Source organism: Lipotes vexillifer, unplaced genomic scaffold (genome assembly GCF_000442215.2).
Source record: "Lipotes vexillifer unplaced genomic scaffold, Lipotes_vexillifer_v1.1 scaffold1120, whole genome shotgun sequence".
In the NCBI taxonomy this organism is placed as follows: domain Eukaryota; kingdom Metazoa; phylum Chordata; class Mammalia; order Artiodactyla; family Lipotidae; genus Lipotes; species Lipotes vexillifer.
Genome location: NW_006797892.1, coordinates 201,459 through 205,625, shown reverse-complemented (window position 1 = coordinate 205,625; position 4,167 = coordinate 201,459). Strand labels below are relative to the sequence as shown.

The following is a 4,167-nucleotide window of genomic DNA, read 5'->3' as shown; positions in this document are numbered from 1 at the left end:
TTTTTTTTTTTTTTTTTTTTTTTTTTTTTAATGTAAGAGGTTACATTTTAAAACTGGCTGAGAATTTAAACAAGAATTCACGGCCAAACCAAAAAAGCCAAAGAGAATTCTGGAAAGTATTCTGGGGCTAGGTGATGATGACCTAATGTTTATGTTCATCGAGAAACTTCCCAAGCATCAGATCAATCTGAGGATAAGACATTTATAAATTCAAACCAAAAAACATGGTTGATTTACAGAAAGAAAGGTTTGCACACACTGTTCTAAAGGCTTCTTCAGGACCTAACCTGAAAGCACTCCCAAAGGCTCTGTGTATGGGCTTCATTCTTGCACTGACCAACTGTAAGAAGTTTTTTCCTGGGATACCACCATATCTTTCTTGCACTTAGAGTAGCATATTCAGCTCAAAATACTTCTCATGGTAACTCTGAGAAGCTGTACATACATGTGACATAATTAATGACTTGAGAAAGTACAAAATGTCTTGCTCAAAAATATCCAGAGAGCCAAGATAAAAACCCTATAGCAAATGCTGGGTGCTTAACTTAGAATAATAATAATAATTTTAAAAATCTCCTATGGTTCTCTACATCCCTAGCCCCATACAATATGATTGGTACATAGTAGGCACTTGATAAGGTGCTGTTAATTAATTAATTAACTAATTAAGAACAAGAACTTGGTGAGGCCAATCTCATAGGGTTTTGTGGGGAGAGGATTGAGGTTTAGTTGCTGTCCTGTAACATCCGACGTTGCACTGAGTCTGGTGTATGTGTCTGACGCTTCTACCTTCTGTCTTCATCCACACATCATCAGCCTGCCAGCTCCCTTGGATGACAACTACCCAATGGGTAATTTCTCCCAAATGTGAGTCCTAGGAAGACAGACTGGACATGGTAGCCATTTATCTAAACAGACTCCAGGAGCAAATGCAAGGAGAAATATGGACGACTTGGTCCATTTAGCTCTCCCCGAGACTGTTCACTAGTTAATACTTTATTTCCAATCTACAGATTCCATAAACCACTGAAGTGTCTCTGTCCAAAGCCATCTCTGTGGCGTATGGGGAATGGAGGTCTGTGAACTGTAGGAGTCCCCCAGCCAATGGGTACGTGACTCATGGAAGGAAAGATATGGGTACTCAACATAAGCCAAAGGGGACCCTTGAGAAAGAGGAGGGTATGAGCAACTAATAAAAAGTCAATAACCACATCAACAGCAACAACAGTAGCTACAGTTCCCTTAACAAGTGCCATATGATGGAACTGATTACGTTGTAACCTTACCTGCATCTCCCTATTTCATCCTCTATCAACCCCACGGAGGCAGGTGTAGTCTTCACTCACCTGCTAAGGCAACTGTGCCTGCAGAGATTAAGTCAGCTACCCAGGGCAGTATGAGATAGAAAAGCAGGAGACAATCTCATCTGCCCCATAGTCTGTGTCTTTATAGGATTGTAACCATCTTATAGTCTGCAGAGACATTAGCTTTCTAACTCATCACCCATTCTCACTCAGTTAATGCTGGCAATCACTAAGGGGTTGGTTGGCCCAGTCTAGGGCTTTCCTCTCATTCCTGTGATCCCTGGTCCAAGTAGAGCCTTCCCCCCGCCACCAGGAGTGATCATGAATTAATGTCCCAATAACTTTCTATTTAGCTATGTGAGAAAGAGGAGATAGGGCTCTTCATAACCTACATTCTTTACTTGCTGGGAGAAATTTCAGAAAATATCAGGACGTGGAGGGAAAAACCAAATCAGTAAAAGGAAATGTAAGAGCATCCGTAGCGAATCCTCCTGGGTGACTATCTTGACGTTGGATACTTCCAAGGGTCACTCAGGGCTTCACAAAGGTGGCCTTGGAGGTTCTGTGGATTTTTTTCAATCTCTCAGGAAAAAAAAAAAAAAAAAAAAGGAAGCTGTACATGGACATAGGATAAATGACACATTCTTCGTTGCAATTTTAGTAACACAGTATTCATATTGAATACTTCATGGAAAACAGAGGTTTAGGATGACGGATATGTCTTCAATTGGTGACAATGGGAAAAATAGATTCTTCCTTAATAAATGCAGGGTTTTTTTAGGTGATGGCTTATAAAAAGATGGGGACCTCTGAGTATGAGGGAGCATCGCAGAATGAGAGCTTAATGTGGCAATTTAGGAAATGATTGGATTTTTCCTGATTGGATTTTCTTTCTTTCATTTTCTTTTTTGGTTTTAAACTTTTCAAATAAAAATAAAATTTTTTAACTGAAGTATAATTGATTTACAATGGAAATGATTGGATTTCTTCTCTCTCAGGAAGCTTTCTGGAACCGAAGCTGGTGCCCACTCAACACCCTATCTTATCACTTATCACATTTGTTGAAATCGTTAGCATCTATGGTGTTCCCCGTGCCTGACTGTAAGAAACTCCTCCAAAGGCACCATTTGCCTCAGCGTCCTTAGCGTAAGACAGTGCAGCGAGCTGAGAGAAGCAATTAACTGGAATGGAGGAAAGACAGTCAAATCTAGAAATCAGGAAACTAAAGGACTTTGAAGACAAACAGCTACAGGAAATCCACACTATTCCCGGGACCACCTGAATCCTGATAATGTCATCCTGGAAACAGAAATGGGTTTCCAACCTCTCTGCTACTTGCTTCCACTCAACATAGATCAGGGCGCTCTCGACTCCAGCCAATGTCTGCTCTGTGTCCTGCTCAGCTCTTTTCCTCTCCAAGATGGGCTGCCCCTCACGGCCCCTCCTCCCGTGGACTCCTTCAGCCTAAGCCAATGAAGGGAAAGGAACCTTCATTGAAGATGCTGAGTTCACACTTTTTCATTTGGTTTCAAAGCACTCCAGGCAGTTTGTAATCCAGCAAAACACCCAGGCAACTAGCTGAATTTCCTCCTTTTCAATCTGCTCTTATAGAACATGCACACATGGACACACACACCCTTAGCCCTTCTGAATTTCCTACTCTGCCCATCTTGAGAATTTTCTCTTCCTACTAGGTGTGGTTTCAGAATTCCAACCATAATATTGCCAGTGAAGAGGCACAATTCACCATTATAACCAAAATGATTAGGAAGATCACTGGAATATTAAATATTAAAATGAAATCATGTCCAACGCAGTCACCAACAACGTGCCTCACCGCTTGGAGGTGCCTGGTTCTCTCCCTGGCGACCATGGCATTAGTTATACCTGTTTATTGCCAGCAAAGAGCAAGTTCATTATAAGTTAGCAAATTTCAATTTTACAGCAGGTGTGTTACTCTGAGATTTTTATAAATTGTTCACATGAGGAAAAACCATACAATTTTTTTTTTTCTGTTCAATATAGTAGTGATATACTGAGGGTACATAGACCAAAAAGCGACAATTACCATCTACTAAGGTAAGATAATGATTTTCAGACAAACTAATGTGATATAAACATGCAGTTCTGCATTTACGGCTTATGAATCTTGCTTTCATGAGCCTAAAGGGTAACTTATTTTTTCTTCATAACTCATGATGTGACCTTGGGAATAACAAATCTTTGTTTCTGCCTTTTTGAATCTAAAAATGGGCTCGACACTGTGGGCTGGAGATAATGATCATACTAGCAATGATTCCTTGCAGTACAAAGTCAGATACATAACGCTTAGGATATGCAGACGCATTGTTTTGGAGGGTTGGGAGAATTTAAGGCCTATTCATCCTTGGTTCGTTATTATCCTCCACCTTTTCGGTAAAAAAAACTCTAATGACAATACAGAAATGATGGACATTGTCTTATTTCTCTGCTTTTATTTTCCCTTCCTGATGATTTCATCAAATTTCACTTCTTAATATTCTTAACTTTGTTTCATTGCATTTGTTTTTAAAACACTTCAAATGCTCTACTTGGGAATGCGTGAGATATGAATAAATAATGAACAAAGAGTGTTTCCCTTTGTCATCAGAATAGAGATGATATAGGCTTATTCAGGTTTTCTAAAAGATAGATAAGCCAAAGAGCTATAGAAAATGCCTTTAACCCTTTCACACAGTCCTGAATATAGCCAGATTCTTTCTAGAGACCAGAAAGCCAGTCTCCTGGCCAGACCGTGCTGGGTATAGCTGAGTTTTCCTCTGAGTGGGTGCTATTGGCATTTGGGCCCCGTAACTCTTTGTGTTGCTCGGGGCGGGGGGGGGGG

General features: G+C 40.4%; 1 protein-coding gene across 2 annotated transcripts in view; it reads right to left on the bottom strand.

Moving 5' to 3' along the window:
• RBFOX1 (RNA binding fox-1 homolog 1) overlaps nt 1-4,167 on the bottom strand; it is a 196,227-nt gene that overhangs the window by 52,496 nt on the left and 139,564 nt on the right. The window lies entirely within an intron of this gene.